Raw genomic sequence first — 17,063 nt, 5'->3', positions numbered from 1 at the left:
ATTGCTCAGTCACAGCCTATATTTACGACAGTACTTAAAAAGGGGGCTTAATTTTCCCACGATTGCCAATTTGCCTAACGTTTTACTCGCCGGGCAAAGTTCGGCTCGGCTTGGCTTGATGCTCATTTGCTGGGAAGATTAGCATCAAGTATACCTTCCTTGAATTCTCCTCAGCTAATATTTTCACAAGGATAACCACCGTTTCTCATAAAACCGTTGTAGTCCTTGAATGACTACACCATCCAATTATTTACTACGATGTTTGGGTTTATTGGTGGGAAAAACCGAAAGAATGCAAGTGGGTGGCGAGCGTTTTGTCATTACTTAGGAAATATATTCATTTTGGCTGTAGAATCCTTGGCTTTGTGAAATTGAAAATTTAACAATGTTTTTATGAATTGCACGGCAAGTGTTTCAACACGTGTTGATTTACCCTCGATTTCCACGTTAAAACAAGAAAAGGTGTCGTGTTAAGAAAGATTCTGTAGAGAGCAGAGAGGAAATTTAAAATATTTTATAGTTTTTTAACTGTCTAAATGGCATTCCAAAGTTGTCAATTATCTCTATAATCACTGTCTTTATGTAGAATAAAAAGATAGATAAATTAAACATTGCTATAATATTTTTCCACTCTTTGAATATTAACTATTGATTATATAATGACATTTGAAATGCTTTAAGTATAAATTATTATATCGGCTTTACCAATCCTTCGAATTGAAAGTGCTTATATAATAGGATAAATATTTTGAAATGAATAACTGCACAATATCAATCAAATCGTAGTGGGAAAAATCAGTTCCTTTTGATGTTATTATATTGGAGTGATAGCAATAGTTACGCCACCCGGATACAGACGGGACCGGTCACTCTACATGCTCCCGACACCGACCAAATAGTTAACTGATCCTCATAGGCCTCCATCATTCATTTCAAAGTAGATGATTGATCCCTGTGGTCTACGCAGTTTCATCAGCGTCACATCAGTCAAAAGGTATTTAGTGCGAAATGATGGCTTGAATCCCGCAGGTTAAGATTGCTTGCCAGGGCAGAGTGACGTAACTAAAACTCAGAAAACGGGAAATAAAGCTGAAAGCTCTTAAAACCCTTCAACTTAACTCAAAATAATTATTTCAATCGAAATATTTAATATACTCCGAAATTTATGAAAACCTATGTATGCATATTTTATTTACTGTTGTTCAATATCATCTGATACGACGGTTGCTGTTTATATTTTCAGCCTAATAATGAAAAGACAGTAATTTAACGTTTAAAATGACTTTATTTATTTTCAAAGTATTCTCCATGATGTTCAATACACTTTTGCATGCGCTCACCAATTTTCGTAACACTTGTTCCACTCCGATTGAGATGCCTCCAAAACATGGTTTTTGAATGCATCAACGGCTTCTTCTGGCGCCGAAAAACGTTGGCCACGAAATTTTTTCTTGATAGACGGGAATGAAAATAAGTCATTTGGTGCTAAATCAGGGCTGCATGGAGGATGACCCTTCAATTCGAAGTTTTGACCAGTCAAATAGTTAGTCGTTTCAGCCGATCTGTGAGAACTTGCATTATCATGATGAAGAATATTCCTTCGTTGACGCTACTTTTCCTGTATTTCAACAAGCATTTCCGGCAAACAAACGCTCGTATGCCATTTAAAATTCACGGATCTACGTTTTTAGCAGTACGGTTGCCACATGTCCAATTATTCCGAAGAAACAAGCGATCGTTTGCTTCGTTCTGCTTCGTGCACGAATCACTTTTGTTGGATTTGGCTCGTCTTGGAAGACCCGTACAGTGGATTGCTGTTTTGTTTCGGGCTCATACGCATAGATCCAAAATTCATCACCTGTGTAGATGTTATATCCAGGTTTTGATGCCCCGCGATTTTATTTGTTGAGCGTATCTTTGCACTAATTGACACGAGCATCTTTTTGAGCTTTTGTTAAATTATGCGGAATCCGACGCGAACTAATTTTTTGGCAACTAAATGCCCATGCAATATCTTATTCATGCTCGTCATACTAATCCCCAAGGATGCCTCAATCTCACGATAACTCACGAGAACTAATTTCACGACGCGAACTAATTTTTTGGCAACTAAATGCCCATGCAATATCTTATTGATGCTCGTCATACTAATCCCCAAGGATGCCTCAATCTCACGATAACTCACGAGATGATCTTCCTTTACTAGTTCTTGCACAGCATCAATGTTTTCTGGCACAACAACTAATTTTGGACGACCTTCACGACTTTTGTCGATGAGCGAACGCCGGCCATGTTGGAATTCGTTATAACAGCGACAAAGGATGGGGCTTCGTAGCTAAAAGTAGAATTAAGTTCATCAATGCACTCCCCTCTTGATAATCCACGTCGAAAGTCGTAATAAATCATCGCACGAAGTGTTCACAAGTTACCTCCATTTTTTTTCTGAGACAAAACCTTCGAGTCACTGTAAAAAAACACCAGTTACGATCAAACGATAACATTTTCCGAAGAAAGTAAGCGGTAAAAGGGTCAAACTTTCAGATGGAACCGTCTGAAGATGCTAAAAGAACTTGTTTTCAAGGCTCAAAATATAAATAGGAACATTCGTATTTGTATGCAAATATTTTACACAGGTATTTATTTTTAAAATCCACCGAAACTATTAGTGGTTAAAAGTTGTTTTAGTAAGAGTACTGACAGCGACACCCGGTCAATAATAATTATAGTAGATATTCAGAAAAATACGATTTGATATTGGTGAGATTTGGTAAATTTACACGAACATTGCCAGGGTAATAGAATAAACCATAACTCTACATTGGGATTGATTTAGAGTAGGATTGCAAAATTACTTACGTACTTATCTTCACTTTTTTACCTTGTTGTATTACTTCAAATTAGATCATCAGCTGATGGTCATGTTTTACGAAGAAGCCGACCAGTGCGTATTTTTTTTTTATTGTGCAATGTGGCAAAGTTTGCTATGAAGCAACATTCTTCAGTTCACACTTGGTTACAGTAAGAATTTGGAACTAGAATCGGATTTCAATAGCAACATTATTTTTCAAACCATTATTAAAGGAAACGATTTCAGTTTTTCTCACATTCATTTTTCTTACATGAAAATGGTCATCGACAATTTAAACACATTCTGAAGCTTATTTTGCGATATGCGGTTGTAAGCCATTGCATCCTTACTTTGGCGTTTCCCTTGATGATATTTTGTCCCTAATAATACGCGTCTTCGGATCAAATTATCTGACTTGGTTTTTTCTATATAACTACCTTAGGGATTTTGATTTAAGAGAAATCCAAGCATTAGGGTCCCAACAATATAAAAAATCGAAGAAAATTTATATTTTTGATCACTTTTATAAATCATCTAGCTTAATGATGAATTGCTAAATAAATTCAGGTGTCTGATGCCTCCTCTCCCATCCATCTAGAGCGTCTTACGAGACAAGTAATAAATATAGACGTATGAAATTAGCTACGAAGTAATAGAAAATATTCCTGAATTGATGTCGGAAGTTGAAAATTATAGCTGAAAATGCAAGTGATTGAATACAGTTGTTATAGGGGGAGCATTAAAGTTTATATTCAGGAGATATTATGTGGTGTGTCGTGATTTAGGAGAGACTCTACGACTAGACGCATTGCGAAAGTGAGTTTTTAACGATTTATTTTTTCTATAAAATTATTCTCTGCGCAAAAAATGAATCCACCGCAGATAAATCATAGCCAGCTTTGATATTTCTCATTCTTATACCGATTCATTCATCACGCTATGGTCATTTGACATTCGCCACTAAACTCCGCATTGCTTCAATTTTGCATTTGAATATCGAAGGCAGTTTATATATATGCTTTAAATACTAGATAGCAAAAATTCTTTTTCCTACCCTCAGCGTCTAGAGAATAATTAGTTTTTCTCAATTGCATGCATGCACTTAAGCTAACCTCGTGTGATTTGTTGTCAAAACCCTCCACGCATGAACGCATTAGACTGTCATCAAATTACTTAGTGCTCGTGAAATTATAGCTTGCTTTGTTTTTAAATTTCCCCTTCCATCCCTCGACTTTCTCTGTGTGTAGACCCCCTCACTACCCGCAGCGTTGAGTCACATCCCCTGCCTGTGTTCTTGGGGGAGGAGACCACTGTATGGTATATGCCCATGTGGTAGTTGGATTTTGCCTTCTTATTTGTCAAATTCTTGCTTGCGCATTTCGGACAAACATTTACCCCATTATAGGTTTTCTGAAGCAAATGGATAGCATTCGGTAATCGATAAAAATCTCGTTGCCACCATTAAGGCACTTTCAGTGAAAAAGTCGAAAATATATGACACCCTCTTTAGGCAAAATGTTTAAAAGCCTCGAGATGTAAACGAACGAATAGCTTGTATTTTGACCCGAGGTACCGAACCGCCTCTTAATCGAGACAATAAATTACCCGGATAACTCTTGAGAAATTAAGAATAGGTATTAGATTTAAATATTCGATTTTGCTTGAAAATTCCAAGTTACAGCCAAAATGGAGTTTATCCGTACAATAATCGCTTTGAAAAAAAATTGTGCTTTTACCTGAAATTACCGTTTATAAAACTTCACAATTAATCATATAGCAAGAAATAATGAGCTCTACGGCCTCTCAGTTAAATAAGAATGGTGAAAAACTCCAATGGTCGTAATAATTAGTCGCAACTCTCTCGCCAGACCAATTGGTCTTATCAGAATAATTAATACGGCCATTGGAGTTTTTCCCCATTCTTATTTAATTAATCATAATTGAAAAATGATTGCTAGGTGCCCTACAAATGCCTTACACCCGTCCTTGTGGTAAAAAGTTGGCTTTAATGCTGTGCATTTGAATAATAAAAAAACTCTAAACACAGTAATCAACCCTACGGTTGTTTTGTTAGGTGATGGTAGGGTTTACATGGTATTAAGCCCGAAGGCGGGTGAAATTCACACATCAGGGTAGGAGGGACCAGTTCCTTTCCCTGTGCCAGTAATGGTTTCCCAGGAAGATTTGGTCCCCGAAAAATCACACAGCTTGTGGGGAGTGAGGGTGCCCAGAGAGAATCGCCCGGGAATCGAATCCGAGCTCTCTGGCCAGTAATTCAACGCTCTACCCCTGACTACCGGAACCCTCATTTGAATATTTATGAATGATGCCAGGAAATTATTTTTCCGGGAAAGAGAAAATTTCTCCTATTTGAAAAGTCGCAGATACATATTTTAATGGATCAAATTAATTAGGACCCAACTAGCTAAGCCAGTTTTGCTTACCACTAGCCTGTTTTGCATTAATGCTCTCCCAATTTATTATTGCTCATTGATCATTAATTCTTCTCTCTTAGTTTTACATAAATAGTTTATTTGCCTATAATTCATCCTTTTTATTCTATAACAACATGTGGTGTGTTAGAATAAATTTTAATGATAACTTCATAATAAATAATAGATCCTAATGATAACAGGAATAAAAAGTAACGATATACGAGTCTGACTCGCAGTCTATTTGTATAATTTTACAGCAGGAAATTGAATTGTAGGGTTATGTTTGAACTCTCTGGAACATGAGAAAATATTTATCTAAATGCATCTATGTATTTACCATTTGCACGATAGTGCCTTAGAACCCCTTGCCACAAGATCTTAGTCAGTTTGTAGGGTTTATTTTTAGATAGATTTATTCTTGAATGTGCAATAGTAGTTTCACATATACTTTCGTATTATTTTAATCCTGTTTTACCTTAATTTTAATTTATGCCAGGTTAGTGATTTTAAAAAAGAGACTTTTTTAATGTATTTATAGTTAAAGCTCCTGTCATATTTATCAATGTATTAGTAATTTTTTCACTTGGCTGTAGGCTCTTCTGTGTTATTTTGGTAATTAAAGAGTAGGAATGCAGGTAAGAGTTATTAAGTGTGTCCTTATTATTATATGTTAAGTTATTATATGTCCATAAAATCCTCAGATAAGAAACCTGCCACAAATGTACGCAGTAAATTTAACTTGTATTTTAGCCGACGCTCAAAGAGTGGCTCCCATCCTATTTCTTCCAAGGTGTTAATAAGGACAAGGGAAAAGATGATGATGAAGTTTGGAGAATCGACTTTAGAGAAGAGTGACGGCAATGAAATGGACAAGTTGAGGAATGGATGAGGAGATTGGGGGTGAAGGAAAATATGATGAAAGATGTAAGAAAAGTGTGCATCAACTGAACTCATCTATGATTTACTGGAAAATATATTTGAATCAGTTTTTGCAGAAAGAATGCAATACGAGCACGAGAGACTATAAAGTAATGGAAAGGTTGGAAAAAAATTATGATTTTGTAAGCCAATATTTTGAACAAAGAATGACCCGTGATGACATTATCAAGGAGGAGAGGAAAGAAATCAGGGACCGATTTTTTATTAGTTCATCCTAGCCTAACGTAGTGAATATTTATTGCCAAAGGGCGTTCACACTCATTCGACGGAATATTTTATTCTCTAGGATTATCCCTACATGATACACCAGATGTTGCCGTTGTAAATTTCGGTCACGCCTCGAGATAGAACATTGACTCACTGATTCAAAATCTGGTCATATCTTCTAGTAGTTTTTATCGGAAAGTGATAGAATTTGTTTCATTCCTACAGTACATTACTGTGTTTTTCTTTCTCTCGAAAATCCTTTACATCACTCTTGGAAAATTATTTTCGTCGTAAGCAGGTGCGCCGGAGTATTTCACGTGCCTCTATCCTTCTCAACTCGCGTCCTTTGAAGTGAAGATGGAGACAGTGGGTGAGTGTCATATGTTTCCGGAATGTGTCAGTGTGTGTTCCAAGCAATTTCCGTCTTCTGAAATCGGAGCACTACTAGCCCCGGAGTCTCTCTCCCTCTTCATAGCCGGAGCTTGGAGGGATCACACAGTATAGGTACTCCGTTTCAATGCCTCTAGAAGATATGACCACAAGCCGTCGATTTTCTTCTTCGCAGTCCATTGGAAATTGATGTTATAAAATTAGAATTATATAATTGTAAATTTGCCGCTGAGGGCTATCCATACACTGGTCTTCTTTACTCGAGTCAAGAATTTTGTTCAAAAATTGTATACTTAAAAATTTACTTCAGTACGTTAGAAGAAATTGGAGTCCGAAATTATTTTCCCTAGGTTCGCGAGATGTATCTGATAGTAGTTTATCAAAAGATTGAATGGAAAAATATTCGCATTTTTTAAATATGTTGTTCATTGTTGGCTTTAAAATTAATTTATACAATGTTAAAAATTATCAGGTCCAAAAATTCTTTTTGTCCCGCTGAAAAAAGTAAGAAATACCTATGAACGGTGTTTTTAAGCAATGACAATTGAGTTTTTTGGTCGAGCTGCATGGTATGAATTATGTACCTAAGACTAACAATGCACGCGTATGAGGCAGTTTAGCATAAGCGATTTCGATCAATTCATGGTGAATAATGTTGGAAATTAGGATGCTTCAATGACTGATTTCAATTATCCATAATACTATAAAACCAAAAGTTTAGTACTAGTTCATATCAGCCACAATGGAGTAGTATCTTGAAATCTCTCAGAAAGCAGTTCATTGAGAAAATTTACACTAGGCTTAAAGTCACTCAGTAGGTCAGATTGAACAATTATGCTCAAATGGAACTAAACTTCTTCAATATTTATGATAAGTATTTAATGACAAGATTAAACCCGCAGTAACCTCTAAATTCTAAAAAAATACGTGCTTAATTATCTATTCCCCTATCGATCCTCCAAATTAAAGAGTGAGGAGAATGGTCATATTCAAACTGTGAAAACTCCACAAGCGGTGAAAAAAGTTCACATTCCTATGAATTATGTGATGATACTAGTACCTCTAGAAGTCTTTAAAACAAACGACTGTTATTCTGGAGAAAGGTGGAACCAAACCAAAAAACCGAAGCCGTGACGCATTTTTAAAGTACAATTTTGTCCTCTCTACCTTACTTGGGTTCCGGCAAAACACTATCCCACATAAACCAAAGGCACCGTATTCTCTGACAAAGAATTTCCCCGCGTCCGTTTCCACGTAGGGTGAAAATAGGACGATACTATATATTTTTCGCCTCCACATCCACACAAAGCACTCACAAATCGGGGGTAGGCGCATTGGAACGAGAAAAACGAGTAGAACAAAGGGAAAACAAGGCAATAAAGAGGCGTAAAAATGCAAAATCCCTCTCAACCCTTCCACACTAAAGGGCAGTTTCTCATAAGGGCTTGTCTATTCAAATATCGCCGGTTGGAAAGAGCAACTCGTATCGGAAGAAAGGCGACATTTTTAGGCGGTAAGAAGGAGGGGAAGTAAATGATGTCATGTTACATCAGAAAAAGTGAGAAGGATAGATTTAGTGTTGATACTGTGAGCTAATGGGACATTTAAAAGCCGCCTGCATCCACTCAATACCCCGCGAGTCGCCGAAAAGGTGTATTGAGGGCGGTTTTTGTGCATCATTCTTTCGGGTATGAATGTCCACTTGCGATAGGTATCTTTGGTATTCTTGTTTGCACTTTTCTTGATTCAAGGAGCTAACCTCATAATTCTTCCAAAATATCCATCAGTCTTACTTGTTTCTCGTGGCAATTTATAATTAAATCGAGCCGATTTTCCCTTAACGTTTCTTATTATCTTAATTATCCATATTTCCTCGGAAATCGTAGATTAAGGTAACTGTTTTTGAAAGGATAATATTGTATGCGAAAAAATAGGGAAGAGGGATTTAGGCAATCCAAATGTCGGACATGCGATGGGCAGTAGAAACTATGAATGGCTGCAGAAAACAATTGCATCTGCTAAAATGTAAAATGTATTTATATTGCCTTTGTGTGAAGGAACGATCTGCAACGAGAAGGGGGATTGTGCGCAAATCTTCTACATCTACATCTGCAATACCCCGCAAGCCGCCGCTAGGGTGTATGGCGCAGGGGTCACAATCCATGCATGCGCAGTCGCAATCATTTTACCTCCACACACATATTAGTTTGAAATTTCAACTATATCTACCCATTACTCCGTAAGGATGTTAACTGTGGTGCGTTAGGATACCATGCATTAGCGTTTAACATTTCACTTGCATGTATATGTAAATATATGCTTTCATTAACGTGAAAACACGCATACATGCGTTATGCCATCACACAATTAGATTCCAGGTATATAATGCTATTAAATGGAGTTAAGCAAGCAGAACTCTTGCTTGGGAAAAATACGCTGCGATAAACAAACTGTTTTAATGGTTGTTCCTTAATATTTCTGTTATTTTTTTTCAAGTTGTTACGTTATCTTTTTACGTTGGTGCACCTCAAGAATAAAAAAGTAGTTCATCGATTTTTGCCGCCAGCGTATCAACCTGTACTTTTGGGGCACAAAAAAACATCAAATGCCTTCGATTGAGTATTGCGATGGATTCACTGTCCACGAAGCTCTGTATCGCTTGTGGCAAAAATTTTAATATTCATCAAACAAGCAGTATGGAAATAATTTTGATTTTTAATTTTATCGTTATTTTTTCACTACTTTTAGTTGCCAAATAATATATTCTCATCAAACCTTTTTTGGCCTAATGAAAACTTCGTCACGTGTGCTTCAAGCTTTAAGTTGAAGTTCTTGGGACCTACGTCTACACTTAATATCTTTTACAATTTTTGCTGTCTATATTTTATTATTTAGTGCTTATAAATTGTTATTACTTATTAGTAGTCAACATTTTTACCATTTTTTCGCCTACAAAAGTTTAAATGGCAGTAATTAAGCATTAATTACTTCAATAGAAGGTATGCTAATAGGTTACCTCATTTTTCAGTACTCGGGGATTTTCTTATCGGTACTTAAATCACTGAAACTAATTTTCAGAATGTAAAAATATCAGTAAATTTAGTACATGTTTCTCCTATTATTTTTATAATCATTATAGCAATAACCGCTTTAAATTCCATAATTCCAACGGAGATGACTTGAAAATTTTAATTGCTAGACCGGTAAAAAGTGAGCCAGTAAGTGGAATACTTGCACTCAAAAAAATACTAACGGCAATTCATTAAGAAAACTTATAATATATTTCATAAATTCAAACTAAATTATTGAAGCAGAAGAAAGTCCTAAGGCATTTTACTTTCTCAATCCTTAGACGCATATAGTTATCTTTGCTAGGAATTCCGGATATAATCTAAACCAATACTTTAAAACACTTTCAATAACTCTCCGGTATTCTATAATGAACTTAAAATCAGGTATTGAAAAAGTTAAATTGAAATTAAAAGATGCAAAAGTCTTGCTGTTAGTTTATTACTTTAAGCAAATGGGCACTATGAAATTAATTTAAACTTAATATAAAGTGGAATCAAGAAAAGTTATATAATTTATACCTCATGCTACGATTTAAAAGCATGCGCAACCAATAGTAACTTATTTGAAAGGTGTATATAACAGATTCATAACCATCTTAATATAGATTTACCTCCAGATTTCATGCTGTGAAAATTCACGACGAGCCTGTCAAAAAATGAGTACTAGGTGCAAGCTGAACGAAACTAACAACCACACAATATGTGTGCAATGCACATGTTCAAAGGCAATCATAGGGAAAACTGTGAAAAATGTACTTGAATCTTGACAATGCTGCTTTGTTTTGTTTATGATATACTATCGACATTTAACATGTGCATATCCATTCTGAATTGTATAGCAACACACTACCAAATATCAATAAAACCAAGACTTGGTTACTTTAATATACTCGTAAAAATTCAAGGTAAGGGCCGTATTCCAAGACGTTCCTAGATGGATAACGAGCTGATGATGAGCTTCAGGTGATGGCAAAGATTTCGGTGGAAAGATATCTAGACGATGAGTTCTGAAACGTTCTGTTGGTTTGGAATCAAATCGCAGTGTTTTACGGGAATAGTATTCATATCACACAATCAAATTCATTACCCAATATTTGAAATTCAAAGTTATGCATTTATGCGAAAAAACACACAACACAGGCATTAGATAAGTGCCAACGACAATTTACGCAGCGATGAGTTGTGAGCGTCATGATGCAATTTCTGCATTTAACAAAGCTAATATTACCGCAAATTTAGATAAAATAGAGCGCCACGATAGCTTTTGTTTACCGTAAGGAAACAGGAGCTTTAATGTGCATTGCACCGTCAGTATATAATTTCAACGCTATTATTCCTTTTTGTCGAAATTAAATTATGCTTGTGAGTAATAAAGCAATTGTAGAGCTGTCTTCTGGCTATCTACAGCAATCTACGATTTGCTTTTCTAATTTGCTGAGAAAAAATTTGACGATGCTAGCCAATTTAGTTGGTATTTCGTAAAACAGAAATTGAATGCTGATAATTAAGTTAAGTTTGTGTAACTTTTGTTGTTTAATGCTTGCAACCATGAGATGTTATTCAAGAGAAAAATATATTGTAATTTTCTAAGGTTGAGGAAGTGCATCAACATCAGCCATGCCGACTTATACACATTCCAGTAAAATCGTTTCATTACAGATTATTCTGATTGCTCATGATAACTATTTGTAAATTGATAAGAAAACTTAAAGGTTACTCATAGCAATTTATTCATGAGAAACACATTTTAAATACGATATCATATAAATGTTCTCACTTACAGAGAGCAGCAATTTTTCCTCGATCTGCATTCAAAATATAGTGAATACGCTTACTTAAACCAGCTATAGTTTATTGAGGAATAAATAATTGGCATCGTTAATTTGGCAGTGATGTTAAAATGAAAGTAGAATACAAAAATGTAGTGTGAAAGAAAGAGAAATGCATTAGCACCTACATTTATGTTTCAATTATATGAGTAATTTTCACTTACCCGGTTAAACATAGAAGAAGTTTGGAATATTATGGTGAAGCTCGTTCCTAGGTGGTGTACAAATCAGAGTGTTCTAGCTTGGTTACTAAATTAAAGCATTTCCATTTGTTTACAAAGCACTAAAAATGTTCACCCCAAGTTGGAACTATTCTCGTGAAAATGAGTATAGACCTTGCGTCCTATTTACTTAACGTATACAATATGGAAACTACAACTTCCTTCTTGAAAGATGAGTAACTTTAAACAAATGTAAATATCATTCGCCTTGACTGGGATTCGAACCCAGATCCCTCCATATCCGGTCGAGTGCTTTAGCCACTTAAGCTACGGAGGCGTCCTCTTAAACTCTGAAATTTTGGGTTCCCAAAAATTCCCAAAATTTCAGGGTTTAAGAGGACGCCTCGGTAGCTTAAGTGGCTAAAGCACTCGACCGGATATTGAGGGATCTGGGTTCGAATCCCAGTCAAGGCGAATGATTTTTACACTCTGAAACTGTTGCATTGAAATGCACATTAGCGGATGACTCCGTTAAAAGTTACTGTTGCGGCATCTCCCGCAGTTTCTTTGGAAAATGTAAATATCTTTAAGGTATAGTTTTTGTGGAGTCAGTAATTATTTTACTTATATTTAGATGTTAGTATGACTCACTTCAGGAAAATCTCAATTAATATATATTGATAATAATTCCCAATACGCAAATATAGCAATGATATCTTGATTCTTATAGATATGGATATACTATGGTAATCTGAACTGTTTCCGATCCAACAAATAAAAGAGCCATTTTATCTTCAAAATTTATTTTTATTTTTCAATTTACATTAAGTATCATTTTAAGGCGATGCACTTTTCTAGCGATGCTCTAACTTTTTAATCCTTTCAAATATTAGTTGACGTGTTTCTCCGCAAAGTGGGTGTTTACGTTTGCAGTAACCTCCTCATCCGATGAAAATCTCTGTGCTCCAAGCGAAACTAAGATAAAGGAAAAAGTCACTGGGATCCAAATCAGGTGATTACGGTGAGTGGTCAACCAATTTGAAGTGCAATTTGTGAATATTAGCCATGGTGCCTGCCGAAGTGTGAGCAGGTATATTTTCCTAATTGAAAAGCACTTTCCAGATTTCCTTCAAATGCGTTCGTTTTTTTTTGTAATTTCTGACTCCAGCTTTTCCAGTAATGGTGCGTAATAAATACTCACCGTTATATTTTTACCTTTTTGAAGATAACCAATTAACACAATGCCGTGGCTATACCAAAAAACAGCTGTCATCACGGTCAATGGAACCGTTTTTGCCTCTTTCGGAGCAGGTTCACATTTTGCAGTCTACTGTTATGATTGTTCATTCGCCTCTGAAGTTTACGTAGTGGTAGATTCCATTTTTAGCTAAGGTTATGAATCGACGTAAAAAATTTGACTCGCTTCGCTTAAATCGCTTCAACATGGCCTTGGAAATGTTCATTCAAATACGTTTTTAGTCCGAAGTGAGCGATGCGTTCATGAAAAGCGAACATGCGTCTTTCGATATTTCTTAGAGCCTCAATTCTCTGACCTGAAATCGACGGTCGTCCAGTACCATTTGGTGAACTTTTATAATAATATTGGCGATGTTCAGAGATTTTTGCCGTCCACAACGCTCGTTATCATTCAAGCTCTTATGACCACGTTTTAATTGAGGTCTTTAAAGTTTAACGGTCGTAAATGATGTTACAGAGTCCCCGTTCACAGCTTCCAACTCGTCTTTGATCGGCGTTGGCGTACCATCTTTCAAGAACAAATATTTTCTATTCTCCTTAAACCCTCACTGCAACTCACTCCGCCGATTGTCAGCCAACGACTGAATGTTCAAAATGGCTTAGATTTTGGTGAGTGCCTTTCATGCATATACAAACAGTCCCCAAAATTTGTTGAAGAGTGCTACCATCTTCATTTTGACGTCAGAATATTTTCGGATCATCTGTGTAAACGTATTTCCAATCAGCAAAATGAATTATCTATTAATCATTAGGTCACATGAAGTTAAGTAGAAATTGAGACATAATTTATTAGAAACTCTCCCTCTACCAAGTGCATAGCATAATCGAAGAAACAACCACTTGAGTAAAATATTTCCAGGGGATCATTTAGTGTTAAATAAAAAAGAATTGCAATTACATTACGTTTAAATTTAATTATATATATATATATATAATTATTAAAAGATTTATAAAGTATATACATAGAAATACATAGAAGGAATAGGAATTAAAAATTTAAGGTGATAGGTGAAAATGAATGAAAGCAATTCCTGCTCAATGGCTTTCAATTGAAATTAGAACTTTGGAAAGTCTTTTTCTCTTAAAAACCGATTGACTACCTCCTGCTCCCTTCAGGATAAGGGAAATATCATTTAAGCTGGAACCCGGATTCAATCAGAGCACATGAGCAATTTATGGCTTAAATCCTTTATTGGGTCTTTTTTCCGGCATCAGCTCTAATTCTCTCCAATGGCCGCCTTCTGACTCCTTTATCCCCTTCACAACTTCATCCAACTTGCTCCTGTTCCTTATTGAACTCAATTAGCTATCGTTCCAATTCTTGGGTCAAGCCTCCAGTCCACCTTTCAGCCTCTGTTTCTCAATCCATCTCAGGAGGGAAATTCCTTGAAAGCAGCCGCAATTCATTCACACTCACAGAGTGGTATTTATGTATCAGAATATGCAGTATCCCACGTAATGCCAGTGTGTTCGTAAAGAAAAAACAGAGATAAAAATATTCTATCTCCATATTGCGACAATACGAGTTAGTAGTTACGTAGTTACGATAGAGATGTCTCTTTCCTCATTTTTTTTATAGTGACGCGAATATCGATTTTGTAAAGATATATACTCTCAGATCATGTGAAAAAATAGCTATTCGATTTCGATAATTCCGTATCAATTGAGCCCATGCTCCTCTGGCTTTACCTCCAGATCTCGCAGTCGTTTTTCTTCTCTCACTGCCGAACGCATTCCTCAATGGCTAATACTCCTTATCATCTCCTTATCCTTTTTTTAGTCATATTTCACTTTTAAAATTTTAGTGAACTGTGTATCGTTATGGATATTCATTGAAGGTCAAAATGTCTTCAATTTACCGTTTAACTTAATATTTCTAAATTAATATATTTTTAAACTAATGCAATATTTTATTGTTGTACAAATACGTATTGCAAAAGCTAGCTGGTGAGGTTAACACATTTTGGTACTATTAAACTTCAATTGTTAAATATTAGATGATACTTTCAAGTCTTCATTGTCATTATGCAAATGCACAGAAGTAGTTATCTCTATCTAGTTAAAGTAAATCGTATTATGCAAAAGACCTTATATTCAAGATTGTTTATTTGTGACGCAGTTAATAAAAGGAATTGATCTAAATAAAATTAATTCTATACATTCGTTTTTCAGTTAGATCTAGTTCACGTTCACCTCAATTTCTCTGAAGGATCTTCAATGCAAAAGCCAGGCATTATGAGTGGCCCGTTTTACCTTGAAATAATTTTATTCCGTGTATGTCATTGGTACATACCTACTGCAGATTATATATTTTTGAAGCCCCGTCGTTTTAGCACTTAAGATAAGGTAAGATATGATGGTTAAGTTCTCCACATTCCATCTGGATGCATTATAACATCTTCAAGCTTGGTCTGATTTGCTTTGATACAAGCTAAGTATAGGAAAATACTGGTGCGCTATGAGTTTCAATGAAAAAGTCACTACCTCATTCATATTTTACATTTTTTTCCTTAATTAATGAAAACATTTCCTTTGAACATAGTTTCTGAGTTACCAATTTGAGCATAATACGCGTAAGACATTTCAAAATTATTCTTAAATGTCGATTTTCAATGTCTCAAATCTTTTCATTTAATTTGATGCTTAAATAATTTTCCAATCTTACCCTCAACTGTCATATGGATTTCTCACCTCTCTCTTCTCTCTATTCCTCCTCTGAACCTTTCTCGTCCACTTGCGTTTATACAGGTTTCCTCGATCCCCACCGCTAATTGTAGCCCTTTGACGAATTCTAATGCTATACTCTGTAATGAATTTGACTAACTTATTTTGTTTTCGGTTTGATTACATATAGGTACTTCATTAGGCATGGAATTCGCAAACGAATACTATACATAATAGGATTTTTTCTTTTGTTGAATGGTGAATGGCAGTGCACTTGAAGCTGCACGCTTGTACCGAGAACTTTTAATATCCAGCGCATTCCGCATTGTGAGAAGTTTATCGTAGGGGCAAAAGGGGATCCAAGCAAAGAAGTTTGGGCATATCAAGGAGTGTCTGTAAAAGATACGACGGGAGGAGAAGGTGTAGGAGTGTTGTAGGGTTAGTAAACGTGGAGAAGGTGTCGAATACAAGACTTCGGAAGCAAGCCAACATCATATTATCGTTAATGAAGTTCGCATGAAATTAAAATGGAGATTCACATAATTTATTGCTCAACTAGAACTTACAGATTAGTTACTTTACTCAGCGCGCTGAATATCAGAATTTATATTCTGCGAAATCCTGTCAAAAACCATTTTACTCACCATAAAGGTATTAAAGTCGAGAGAGAATAAAATTAGATATGCACCCCATAGCTGATGATACCACAGTAGGGGTTCTTAACGTCTTTGGCCCTCATACGCAGGGATCGTGCGGAGAATGTACTGAGATTCTGGCGAGGTGTCTCCCGGCTGTAAGTTATGGGCGATCAATTTATGCTCTGGGGTGTACAGACATTAAGATCATTCATTAGGGAAATTCTAAGGGGCATAAAAACGCCGAAGAACCCATGAACTATGGGATTACAACGAAGAACCGCAGAATGACAACCATTGAAATTCGAAATGCTGAAGATAATCGTAATTCCAACGTCCCTCATCCCGGCCTTATTTTTTCTACCGCGTTTCATTTGCCTAATGTGCTATTACGTTTCTCAAAAGCGTAACCCAAGTCAACTCCCCTTCACCGCCAGTCCCTTGTCTCCTCGTAAAGAGCGTGTGTGCCTCGCGAACAGCCCAACCGCCTCGTCACCTCCTCATCGCCTCGACACAGCCTCCCCCCCCCAAGCCAACAGACCTTTCCATCAGCGTACTTCGAGACTCCTGTGTTCGTCAAGCGGCAGACCGACCCATCTCGACTCGCGACCCACTCAGCACGCGCGG

Source organism: Hetaerina americana, unplaced genomic scaffold, assembly GCF_022747635.1.
Source record: "Hetaerina americana unplaced genomic scaffold, ioHetAmer1.1.p SCAF_14, whole genome shotgun sequence".
Taxonomy (NCBI): domain Eukaryota; kingdom Metazoa; phylum Arthropoda; class Insecta; order Odonata; family Calopterygidae; genus Hetaerina; species Hetaerina americana.
This window is presented reverse-complemented; position numbering follows the sequence as displayed.